Source organism: Lathyrus oleraceus, chromosome 7, assembly GCF_024323335.1.
Source record: "Lathyrus oleraceus cultivar Zhongwan6 chromosome 7, CAAS_Psat_ZW6_1.0, whole genome shotgun sequence".
Classification (NCBI taxonomy): Eukaryota; Viridiplantae; Streptophyta; class Magnoliopsida; order Fabales; family Fabaceae; genus Lathyrus; species Lathyrus oleraceus.
In genome coordinates this window covers 464450420-464464531 of record NC_066585.1, presented here as the reverse complement: position 1 = coordinate 464464531, position 14112 = coordinate 464450420, and the positions used below count along the sequence as shown (strand labels likewise).

The 14112-nt window shown below is 37.6% G+C and overlaps 1 non-coding gene across 1 annotated transcript; it reads right to left on the bottom strand.

Moving 5' to 3' along the window:
- Window positions 1–13621: 13621 nt before the first annotated feature.
- Window positions 13622–13728, bottom strand: LOC127110022 (small nucleolar RNA R71). Its single transcript, XR_007797262.1, has one exon. It is a non-coding gene; the product is annotated as a small nucleolar RNA R71 (small nucleolar RNA).
- Between the last annotated feature and the right edge of the window lie 384 nt (window positions 13729–14112).

Genomic DNA, 14112 nt, shown 5'->3' with positions numbered 1-14112 from the left:
GTGCAAATAAATTGGATAAAAAAGCTCAAATTGATTTGATGGAATGGTAGTCTGCAAATGGCAAGACTCCATAGATCTGTACAAATTTGAAATCAGTGATATATATTGGAAGAGGGCTACATTGAACATAATGATCCTTTCTCTACCAATTTGAATCTCGATGTATCCGAAGCTTCAGTTGACGACGAATCGAGAATTTTCTGACGAAATGACGACTGGTGAACAGAAAGTCTTGTCGGGATGCAGTTACTTGCCAAATCCCTAATTTTTGCCTAGATTGCCCCAGGGTGAGGTACTCAATCTAGCGGGATGCAAATATTTTCTTTTTTCAAGTCTCTAATTTTTGCCTGGATTACCCTTGCGGGTTCTCCACCGAGACGCTCATTTTTGCCTAAGCCGCCCTTTCGGGTTTTCAACTTAGCGAGCAATTCTGTTTTTTCATTCATTCTTTTTTCATTTGCATATACTTTTTTTCTAGGCAAAGTATCTTTTAACTGCATCTGAATTCACAGGACGAGTGAAATCCTCCCCATCCATTGTTGTAAGCATTAAAGCTCCGCCTGAAAAGGCTCTCTTGACAACATATGGACCCTCGTAGTTTGGAGTCCACTTGCCCCTGGAATCGGGCGCGAAAGACAAAACTTTCTTGAGCACGAGGTCACCTTCTCGGAACACACGAGGTTTGACCTTCTTGTCGAATGCTTTCTTCATTCTCTGTTGATATAACTGAACATGGCACATGGCAGTTAATCGCTTCTCTTCAATCAAATTCAGTTGGTCATAACGACTCTGAATCCATTCAGCATTAGTCAACTAGGGACTTGAGGGTATAATTTTTCTTTTTCCCTTGGAAAAATTTTGAAAAAATTTTCCTGGTTTTTGATTTTTTCTTATTTTTTTCACCCTTTTTTTTTTTTTTTTTTTTTTTTTTTTTTTTTATTGCATTCGCAATGCCCCAGTTTAACTGTTTTGCTGATTCTCGTGATACAGCTGAGTGAGCTTCCTTTCGTGCTCAAGAAGGCGGGTAATCTCATCAGGAATCCCCTTTAACATCATCTTCCTCTGCCTCAGATACAAGGACTTCAAGATTGGGAGATGGCGTTGGATCATTATGTTCAATGGGTTTAGAAATCCCTGCATAATGATTATGGATAATGAAGAGCTTTTGTATTTAAACAAGCAAATCAGTTATGCAGATGAAAAAGCTGTTTTTCTTGTTTTTCAGGGTTTTTTGTGATCACTGATTTCATGCAAAAGCAAAAAGTGAAAACAAATGGAAAAACAAATGTTGAACAATGCATTAATTGAATGAAAACATCATTGTATTAAATGCTGCCAACAATGTCATCACTTCTCCTTTTGGCATGGGAGAAGGGTTTTAAACAAGGTGAACAAATCATGCTGATTTATGAATGACCGTAGGAACATCCACAGCGACCCAATTGTGGCAGACACCACCAGGAATGATGAAATTGTTCAGGTCCTCTGCATCCTCTTCCAAGATAGCAGCAACTTCCTCTTTTTCAGGTTGATCATCATGGATGAATCCTCCACTTGAATAAACCATGCTCCTTAAGTGCCCCAGAACAGTAGCCAATGCCAGCCCGGGATTGGTTAACCAGGAATAAATCCATCAACAGGAATAAATCCATCAACAGGAATAAATCCATCAACAACACATAGTCTGGAAAAAATCCTCCTCGAATTCACAGCTCTCTAGCTCAGGATGATCCATAAATCTGGCAGAGATGGCCCTTGTATAGTACCGGCGAAGTGCGTCTCCAAAATAAATGAAGATCGCAGGGTCAGACCACAGGACGGGAGACCGGAACAAAACACCTGCTTATGCAAATGATGCATGAAGTGTTTATGCATATGCTTGTTTTTATCAAAGGAACCCGAGGGTTTTATTTGCAAACTTTGAAATATTTAGCATTTTGATCATACATGAGAATATCTCATCAGATATATCAGGTGAAAAATTTTTTTCCCGGTTTTTCATGTTTTTGAAATTTTTTGCAAATAAACTCCTTTGAGTTCCTTGAAAATTTTCTTTTTTCTGATGATATGGATGCGGATGAATGCGTGAATGTATGAATGCAACAAACACACTCAAGGATCAAGCAAAGCACACCAAACAAAGGTCGTGGGAAAGCTCTGTGTATCCCTAATATCAATCATCCATTTTGGTGGATTTAGGTTTTCACCTTATCGACACCCAAGTTCCATTGATATTAACGGTACATGAACCGGTTCTAACATCCTTAATATCAACCAGCCGCTTTGGTGGATTTTAGGTTTTACACCTGATCCGGGATCCATTGATATTAACAATGTTTGAACGACTCAACCACGAATCACGGGTTTGTTGAGAGTCACGAGCATGGAGTCTCGGTTAAGAACCACCCAAAGGGAGTGTACTAGGGTTTATACCTGCCAGACATGTTCTATCAGAGGTTCCCATAGTCATCGTTCCATCTTTCGAATATTATCGGAGGAACGAATACTCGTATTCCAAGAATATTCTCAAAAGAAACTCTTATGAGTGTAGTATCGCGTAACAATCGTATCAGAACTGACATCTGAACGACCTCCGCACTACGGTCCTAAAAATAGGCCAAGATGGGTTTGGTAAACTAAGGTCCTTGGCTTCTGCGGAACATGATTGAAAGAATAATGCCCAACCACAAATAACTTGTGTGACATTATTAGTTCAACATGACCTCCACCAAGTGAATGGACTCGCAAGTCAACTGGCTAAGGACTACTCCACACCAGTCAACAAGACTATGCCATTCTCCTATCCTAGAGTGCACTCGAGTTCGGGTATAGAACTCATCTCACAGATCACCAAAGCAAACAGCAAATGTATATCAAGCAATTCACACATTACAATCAATACAGTGATCCCAAATTGTACAAAAATATGTCAAATGACAAATAATAATATAGCACAACAAGGGTGAAAAGTAGGCAATACCACCAGGGAAGGTCTAATCGTTGTCCCCAGTGGAGTCGCCACTTTTCTGTAGCGGTGTATTCGTCGCTATATGATCTATCGATTAAATCATAAGCTAAGAGATACATTGAAATTTCGAGTCGCCACCGCACTTTTATTTATCCAAAGGACTGGCTAAAAAGCGAACAAAAGCCTAAGAAGTTTTACACGTAGAAAACTAATAAAAAGATCAGAGATTCTGGGTAAGGGGTAAATTACGCAATGGGAAGGTGTTAGGCACCCACTACGTCCTAGGTACTCCTAGGGAGCCCTTTTCACACTTGTTATGCTAAATTGTTATTTATTATGACATAAAGATTGTGCAAACATGATTGGGATGATGAGAAAAGAATATACAAGTTAGTTATTTATTTTTTTGTGTTCGAACGGATGAACCCGCTGCCTACGTACCTTCCATCAAAGGTAAGGATCAAAACGCCGTAGTTCGGCTAAAAGATTTCCAAAAGTTGGTGGATTCAGTTTTAAACACAAGCACTGAGGCTTTTCATTATCAAGGGGAGAACACTCGACCAAAAACAACATCCACCATGCGAGGATAGCTTCGACGTACTAGAGGGGTTAGCCCTGTTTGAAGTACGGAAGTCTTACTGTCGACTCACTAAGGATAGGCAAGATTTACATCAACCACAAAGATAATTGAAGCCTATGGCTAATGCATGAAAAGATTAATGGACAAAGCCAAAACAAGTGAATGAGTGAAGTTAATTGATTGTGATTATGAAAATGAAGTCAAAGTATGATTAAGATTGATTCAGAAGTATTATGAAATGGAGTTTTGAAAAAAGTCAAGGACTTGGGTCCAGGTTTTTAGTTTGAAAAGCATGAAGATGTTTGCACAACACTTATGTCAAGTTTGAAAGATAAAGTGTGAAAAGTCTAGGACATAATGAATGATGAATGGATGAGGATGGATAGTAAAACTTCTTAGAAGGTTCACTTCTTGAAATCATATTGAAGATGATTCAAGTGTGTCCTTTGGAATAGCAATTAATAATAACAAACAAGCAAAGCAAAAGAAAAGCGGATACCGGATGCCAATCAATGGTCTTATACCAATCTCCTAAAATAAAATGGGATATCAGAGGCCACTCAATGGTCTTACACTAATCTCCACAGGCAAAGAAATAAAAGGCGGATATCGGATACCAATAGATGGATTTACACCAGTCTCCTAAAACAGAAATAGGATATCAGATGCCACTCAATGGACTTACACCAATCTCCACAGAAGAAAACAAGAAATGAGATATGGAAGTCAACTGCCAATCTATCTGGACTTAGGTTAACTCCACAATATGGTCCTAGGAAATCCAATGCCACATTACAGGGACTTACAATGGATCCTCACATACAAGAACAAAAGCAACAATATGATCACAGGAATGCAAATGCCAACTTACAGGGACTTATAATTGCAACCTCTCATACAAACAGATAAAACAAACTATGACCACAGGAAAGCAGATGCCAACTTACAGGGACTTATAACTGCAACCTCACATACAAACCAAACAGATCAAATTATGATCACAGGATAACAGATGCCAACTTACAGGGACTTATAACTGCAACCTCACATACAAATCAAACAAAACAAATTATGATCACAGGATAACAGATGCCAACTTACAGGGCCTTATAACTGTATCCTCACATACAAGCAGATAACAGAAGATATGAGTGACCAATGAGGTCTTACACTCTATCCTACCATATCACAGGAGCAAATGCCAAAACAATGGACTTACAATTGTCCTCAATGGGCAAACAACAATAACAAAAGGTCACACAGACAAATGGTATGATCATGCACTAATGGCAATTGATGATGATGATAAATGCGTAACATACAAGCAAGCAAGTGCATATGAAGCAATCAATCAATCAATGAATATCAAACAGCACACTCTATAGCCAAAACAGGGGGCTCACACAAGAGGGTTTGACTTTGAAAGTCCACTGTAATAGGTGAAGGTCGCTCTTAACCTTGCCATTGAGAGGCTAAGGTGAAGCAGATGAAAAGGAGATGAGGGGTGTGCCTCATTGCTTCTATCTCAGATCAGAGAGAGCATAAAAGAAAGTGTGGGAGCTCAGAAAGATGGAGCTCTCTCCATATTATTGACTCGATTAGATCTTGGGTTTTTATCTCAATGCTTCAACCATGTAATGGGAGCAAAGAGAGGACACACTGAATAGTGGGGGATAGATTGCTTATCCCTACCTTCCACCAATTGCCTTACTTGAAGGACTTTTCCTGCTTGGGACAAATTTAAACAAACACAGGCATTGCCTCTTAAGGAGGGCTTCAGACAGTTTGCCCGGTCAAATAACAGACCGGGTCTCCAGACTACATGAAGAAGAAAGGTTTATACCTCAAAGCAAATGCTAAAAAGCAAAGCAAGCAAGTTCAAAGAACTTAGGCAACTAAAGTACCTGAAAAAGTCAAACTTATTAGCAAACAGTTCAACAGTCAAAATCAAAAGGAAATAACCCAATAGTCAACCACAGAGGGACCAATTGTGCAAGGCACAAAGACTCAAGCATATGAGTCACCTACAAAACAAAGGTTAGCACATCATATAATTCAACTCAAACAAATATTTGAATGATCCTCAAGGCATCGGTGCTTAACCTGAAACAGATGAACTCAACATAAGCTTAGAAGACCACTAGGGCTAGCCTAGGGTCAAAGATGAAAGAAAAAGTCAAGGCAGCAAGGAAAAGTCAACCCAAACCAAGTCTAAACATTCAAGAAGCATTCTCAATTGGATTCATAATAAAATCATGCATCATGGTCATTTCATATGCAAAAGGATGCAAAGCATGGCAAGAGAAGCATACAAAAGTCAACAGCAAAGATTTCATTCAAAAGTCAACTCAAACAATCTCAAAAATTATGAAATAAATCACACTCAATCCTAACATCTAACATAGCAAGCATGTCAAATTTCAATGCATTTGGATGAGAGGAAGGCAGTCAAGTAAAATCATGAAGTCAAACCAAATTCAAGTAAGCATGGTGAAAGTCAACAAGCATGGGTCAACTTCAAAAAATCATATTAATTTGAAAACAGAAGAGAAATGAATGAGATTAACACCAATGCAAAGCTTGAGGTGTCTAGTTATCACATATGAAATTTCATGGTCATACAATAAGATTTGAGAATTTCATAAAAGGTTTGGCAAGGCATAGCACAAAAAGTCAACAAATGACCAAGTATGGAAGAAAATTCACAATCAAATGGAAAACAGCAAGATTAATTCCAAGAAAATTCATACACAAACTAGACATGTGATAGATGATTCATGTAAAATTTGGGGTCAATTGGATAAGAGGAAGCATGTGAACAAAAATTGGGAAAATACATGATCATGGCATAGCACCAAATGTAACACATAACTTCAGAAAATCATAACTCTCAATCCACAAATGATAAATGCACAAACTTTATATGGAAATGAAGGTCAATGTGTCTAGTTTCACCACAAAAAATTTCAGGCTCATTTGATTCAACATGAGTATTTCACAAAAGAAATGGCACAATGTATCATTTATGCATACATATTGGAAAAACAATTATCATTAAAAATCCAGAACATGAAAAATTAATTAAAATTCACCATAAAATACTAGACACATTCATGAGTTTAATGCAAAAAATCTCACAATTTTTGGAGTTGAAATGAATTTAAAATGAATTTGGAAAGTTGATGAACATTTGGATGAAATATGAGCAAATGGCATGGAGAATTGGTCAACATGAGAGTCAACAGTGGCATTTTTGAAATTAGGCGCCCCACTAATCTAAACTGCAGCGTTTTGATGGGGGGAAATGAAATGTTCCTATTGGCTCTCAGCCAATGGAACAGTGGACACGGCCAATAGCTCAAATTTCTGAGTTTTTCTCATAAACCCTTAGGGTTTTACAGCATACATGGCATATGGCAATCAACAGCAACACAAAAACTTGACTAGCATACAACAGCATTCATTCAGCAACATATAACCACACAAACTTCATGCGAATTCTGGGCAACAACAGCAACACGGTTTATGCAGCCTGGCTATACACTCATGTTCATCATTAACAAACAACATTCCACCAAAGTCACACAACAGCATCATCCTCTCATGATCTTAATCATCGAACAACAATCGAAACAAGCAAATCACATAACAGTACATAAACAGCATGGTTCTATGATTTGAGAAACAACAGCCTTCATTACTTTTATCACAACAGCAATGGACCAAAACAATCATGAGAAAATTCTGGTTTTTTCACATACACCCTTAGGGTTTCTAACAGCAGCCAAAGCATTGCTCAATGTTATCATCATCATGAAACAAAACAAACAACAGCATAGCATTGGTATCATGTTCAACTTCATCAATCAATCAAAACCAACAGCAACATGTAGCAAGCATCGAATCATGAACAACAACATCAAGCAATTAATTTCAAAGAAATCCCACAACAGCACATAAACAGCAGGGCCTTATCATCTTCATGAGCTTAAACAGATCAAAATCGAACAAAAGCATGGAAGCCACAGGATAGCACACTCATGATGCTCAAACAACATATAACAAACAACAACCAAAACATGCATGAGCTGTATTTCTGGAAAAATAACAGGGTGTTTGGTTTAAACAGCAGCACATATGTATACATTCATCATCATGGAAAGACAAAATCTCGAGCAAAATTATGCAGACCAACATGGTAACATAAATGATATTCATGCAGCATAGGGCAACAGCAGCCAACAAGACAATATGGGAAATGGCTCTAGGGTTTCAACAGCAGCAGGGTTGAATTCATTATCAGTTACAGCATAATTAACAGCACAGCAATAATAATATGCTCATACAGATACAAGCAACAACAGCCAATGAACTTCACAATTTTCTGGATTCTCATGAAGACCTTAGGGTTTCTACTAGCAGGGCACATGCTCATGTTCAACCACATCAAACATGATTCAACCAAACCACACAACAGCATAGCAAGAGCTTCATCATGCAACATTAACTAACGACAAACCAAACAAAAACATGAGAAAAAACTGGACAGGGCAAATTTGCTGGAAAGTTACTAGTGTTTCAACAACAACATGGAATTCATGGCAACCTCGTGCAAGTTCATCAATCATCAAACAAGTTTCGAACAACAATCATAACAGCATGTCAACAACTAACATCACGCAACCTCAAAGCACAAACAAGTAAAGCACAAACTTATGCAAATTTCTGGGCAAGGCAGGTTGCAAACAGCAGCATGTAAACATTCATCATCATGCATTCGAACAAGAACAAAAATCCCAGAATCACCAATCAAGCATACAAATAGCATCATTAAACATTCAGTATCACAAACATGGCACCACTTTTCACCGAATCATTATAACCAAGCTAAATCGATGAAAAATGCATTTGTTCACCAAAATGAAAATCAAGATATCTCACAGCATAGTCATCCATTTAATGTGATTCAAAGCTTAAATCATCCTACTAAGTAAGACCTACATGAAACATGGCATGGCTTAATGAATGATGAAGTTCGAAATATTACCAAATTTGAAGCACAATGGTGATGCAGTGGTGTTTTGAAGTTGTTGTGCTCGAACAGTCCTTCCTTGTGCTTGGCAATGAAAGATACTTGGTGTAGACAAGCTCAAGAATGCTTGAAAAATCTCACAGCTCGATTTGCCATTTGTTGAGCTTTGAGAAAACAGGACATGAAGGTGGCTATGCAGAGGATGTTTGATGCAGCAAATCACTTCCAAATGGAGTCCAGATGAAGAAATAATGAAGGTGGTTCAAGGGTTTTTGATGTTTTGCTCAGAATTCCCTTTGTGCAAAAATGCAAGATGAGAGGAGAATGGATGTTTTGGTCTGTGGCTGCTGTCTAGGGTTGTGAGAATGACAGAACAATGTCCTTATATTGTCTGTTTATGGTTACTAATCCATGTGCTAATCAAACTCACCTTAATGAAACCCTTTTGCATATTTGCTAATTTTGAAAATGTGGAAAATGGAGGTGCAATGCTTGGTCGAATGGGCCTAAAACAGGCTGTAAACAGACCATGTTTGTGCTGTTTTTGGTTTGTACTAGAATGCTGTACTTGGTTCTACTTATTGAAGCCATTTTTCAAAATTGCCAAGTTTGCATTAGTGGAAATGGAGGGTGTGTGCTGCTACGAATTGGGCTGTGAAATGCTGCAGAAGGACCAACATAATTGCTGCTTTTGGTCTGCTTTTGAATGCTGTCCTTGCTTGTACTTAATGAGACCATTTTGCACATTTTGCCAATTATGCACCTTTGCTAAAATTATGGTATAATGGTGATATGATCATGAATTTGGGATTGGAGCAAGTTACAAATGATATATGGAACATTTCCCAATTGGCAAAATGATGAAAAAGTCCATAAATCAAAAAGTCAAAGTTTGGTCAAACTTTGAATTTAAATGAAAAGGTCCAAAAATGCCATTTTGAATGGTAAGGTTTTAGGTCATGAAATTTATATTTTTGGAAAGAGGATGAAAAATGTGGTGTGTAGGAAAAAACCCCACCAAATTTGGCCTTATGGTTTGAGAGTTATGGCTTGTTGAAGTTCAAAAATTGATGAAAATGATTTGATCATATCTTGACAACCACACATGGGATTTTGATGTTCTTGGACTTTTTGAAAATGGGAGAACAAGATCTTCAACTTTCATGTTGGGCAAAAATTCATTTGGAGCTTGTATCATGATGTAAGTTTAAGATCAAGAAGTTTCCATTTTTGGCAGTTGAAATTACAGGTCCACTTTCTATTTCTGGAAAATTTCTGATTCTACTTGATTTTCTTCCATGATGAGGTTTGACATGATAGATGAGACTTATACAAGCATGAATGAGCTCCTTCATATCAATTCTATCCATCAAATTCTTGATTAAATCCACAGTTGACCAAGTTTGACTTTTCTAGGGTTTTGAATGACTGGAGCATTTCTGATGAATTCCAAACCCTAATTCCTTGAGACCTTGAATTCAAATGATGTCATAAGTTGTATGAACCTTTGATTATTGATCATGGTGCCCAAATTCTGCAAGAATGACCACCATCCATTGCTTTGACTGACTGTTGACTGACTTTGACCTAATTGTTGATGATTGCTTCAACTGCAAGCAACAAGGTTAGACTGACAATATTTTTGTACTTTTTGAATGATAAACATATGAAAGCAAAGATATACAAATGCAAGGCATGCTTGGTGATCAAGAAACAACCCACAAGGCAATCTACCCACTAAGAGGAAAGCAAAGGCATGCATTGATCCTTGAGGCCATGATATGAATGATATGGGCCATGAGGGATCTTAGGGCCCAAAATTGGGGTCTTACACTTGCATGGGCGTGTGATAGGCTCATGAGATGATGTAAAAAGGTCCAAAAATGATTATGAGTAATGATGCAAGTGTGACATAAAGCCATGCATTTGAAATTGAGAAGTGGTCATGAGATTCATCCAAATGGAACAACGAAGAGTAACCATGCGCGAGTCATTCAAACCTTGTCCAAATGAAGTGTTTTTGGAGTTTTTGAAAAGGTGAGATCAAGGGGAACAACTTTCATGTTGAACACTTTTCAATTTGAAGCTTGGATCATGATGAAGTTTGAGGTGGGAGTTTGGAAAATCAAACATATTTGAAAAATTTCTAAGTACCAAGTCAAATGTTCACTTCTTCCACCTTGAATAACTTTTGCTATGGATTTCAAATAGATGATAACATGAAATAATATCACATTTTTGGACTCGATTTAATTAAATTATATTATTATTTGTTTCGATTTATTTCATTTTATTCGAGATTACTTGGTATTTTTCCTTCTATTTATCTCAGGTTATTTATTTGAAGCAAAAGTGAAAAAAGAAGAAAAGGGGTGCAAAAAGATGAGGAAAGCAAAAGCCCAACCCACAATTACAAGCCAAGAGCGCTGAACCTGTGACGAACGCAATACAAGGCGTGACGAGCGTGACGAGCAATTGATTTCCACACACTTCCATAATTTGTCCAAAAATAGCAATTCTCATGTGGATGCTTGCATGGGCGTGTGATAGGCTCATGAGATGATGTAAAAAGGTCCAAAAATGATTATGAGTAATGATGCAAGTGTGACATAAAGCCATGCATTTGAAATTGAGAAGTGGTCATGAGATTCATCCAAATGGAACAACGAAGAGTAACCATGCGCGAGTCATTCAAACCTTGTCCAAATGAAGTGTTTTTGGAGTTTTTGAAAAGGTGAGATCAAGGGGAACAACTTTCATGTTGAACACTTTTCAATTTGAAGCTTGGATCATGATGAAGTTTGAGGTGGGAGTTTGGAAAATCAAACATATTTGAAAAATTTCTAAGTACCAAGTCAAATGTTCACTTCTTCCACCTTGAATAACTTTTGCTATGGATTTCAAATAGATGATAACATGAAATAATATCACATTTTTGGACTCGATTTAATTAAATTATATTATTATTTGTTTCGATTTATTTCATTTTATTCGAGATTACTTGGTATTTTTCCTTCTATTTATCTCAGGTTATTTATTTGAAGCAAAAGTGAAAAAAGAAGAAAAGGGGTGCAAAAAGATGAGGAAAGCAAAAGCCCAACCCACAATTACAAGCCAAGAGCGCTGAACCTGTGACGAACGCAATACAAGGCGTGACGAGCGTGACGAGCAATTGATTTCCACACACTTCCATAATTTGTCCAAAAATAGCAATTCTCATGTGGATGCTTGCATGGGCGTGTGATAGGCTCATGAGATGATGTAAAAAGGTCCAAAAATGATTATGAGTAATGATGCAAGTGTGACATAAAGCCATGCATTTGAAATTGAGAAGTGGTCATGAGATTCATCCAAATGGAACAACGAAGAGTAACCATGCGCGAGTCATTCAAACCTTGTCCAAATGAAGTGTTTTTGGAGTTTTTGAAAAGGTGAGATCAAGGGGAACAACTTTCATGTTGAACACTTTTCAATTTGAAGCTTGGATCATGATGAAGTTTGAGGTGGGAGTTTGGAAAATCAAACATATTTGAAAAATTTCTAAGTACCAAGTCAAATGTTCACTTCTTCCACCTTGAATAACTTTTGCTATGGATTTCAAATAGATGATAACATGAAATAATATCACATTTTTGGACTCGATTTAATTAAATTATATTATTATTTGTTTCGATTTATTTCATTTTATTCGAGATTACTTGGTATTTTTCCTTCTATTTATCTCAGGTTATTTATTTGAAGCAAAAGTGAAAAAAGAAGAAAAGGGGTGCAAAAAGATGAGGAAAGCAAAAGCCCAACCCACAATTACAAGCCAAGAGCGCTGAACCTGTGACGAACGCAATAAAGGTTGAATGTGAGGACGAGAGTTAAGCATTTAAGTTTAATTATATAATCTAAGTCAACAGAGCGAGAGTTTGAGACGAAGGTGTTTAAACGATTATTATTTTAATAAAAAGAGTTTCTATAGATTCTATTGTTTTCAAAAAGTGATTTTGGACTTAACTAATAAGTGACAGCTACGTTAATATAAAGTCATAGTCTATTCAACAGAGCGAGAGTTTGAGATAAGATTTTTAATCAATAGTGTCTACTTAAAAGATTTATTTTAAAACCAAGAAACCAACGAAGATTTGATTCCCTAATTACGACGAACTACATACCGATATCCGCTTAATTGATATTTAACTTAGATCTAATTTTAGTTTTACTTTTCCCCCAAACAATCAAAGTATCATCTGCCTTAGCTTTACGAAGTAGCCTTAGAAAACGGTATATCGATTCATAAGTCCCTGTGGGATCGATATCTTTTAAAACTACGCGATAGAACTGTGCACTTGCAGTTAATACCCCAATATGACTCATAAAGTCGCGATCAAGTTTTTGGCGCCGTTGCCGGGGAAGTTTTTATTTAGTCGATATCGTAACTCTTCTGTTACGCTGTAGAGACTAAGGCATTTATTTTTAATTTTTTTTCCTTTTTTTCCTTTCGTTGATTTGTATGCCACACACTCGCTCATAAGGCGAGCCGTTTTACTTACGAATCAACGACATTGAACTATATCTCCGAGTCTTACGACGAATTCGGGAATATCGTGCTGCAAACAATCTCCCTCCTATCGAAGTGCCCGACCTCAAAAATCTTCTTCCTTCACCGATACCCGAGATGGCAGAACCAGCTCGTGCTCTTCGAGATTACGCCGCTCCATTGCAAGATGAGCCGCATTCGAGTATTGCTCCACCCGCAATCGAAGCAAACAACTTCGAACTTAAGCCTTCGCTGCTACAGGCAGTGCAACAGAATCAATTCTCTAGAAATCCTACCGAGGATCCAAACCTTCATTTATCTGTATTTGTCCAATACGCTGATACTGTTAAAGCTAATGGTGTCACTTCAGAGGCAATTCGACTTCGTCTCTTTCCTTTCTCGTTAAGAGATAAAGCTAGAAGATGGCTTCAGTCTCTTCCTTCCAACTCAGTCACCACATGGAACGAGTTGAAGAAAGTCTTTCTTGCCCGATATTTTCCTCCAAGCAAAACAGCTATGTTGAGATCCCAGATAAATGGATTTAAACAGAAAGATAACGAGTCTCTTTTCGAAGCATGGGAAAGATACAAAGACATGATGAGACTTTGTCCACACCATGGTTTAGAGGATTGGTTAGTAATTCATACCTTCTATAATGGTCTCTTGTACAACACAAGATTAACAATAGACGCCACCGCAGGTGGTGCGCTTATGGATAAACCTTATGCCGATTATTATCAACTTATCGAAAGCATGGCCCAAAACCATTATCAGTGGGGAAGCGACCGAACAATGGTAGAAAAACCTCAAACGAAAAGTGGCATGTACGAGATAAGTAGCCTTGATCATGTTAATGCAAAAGTGGAAGCTCTTGCCCAGAAAATTGAAAGTTTGAATGTATCACCTCCAGTTACCGTGGTTGCCGCAACTCAAAATTGCGAAGTCTGTGGAATCCAAGGTCACACTCCTACAGATTGTCAACTCCTAACAAGAATCCAAGCAGAACA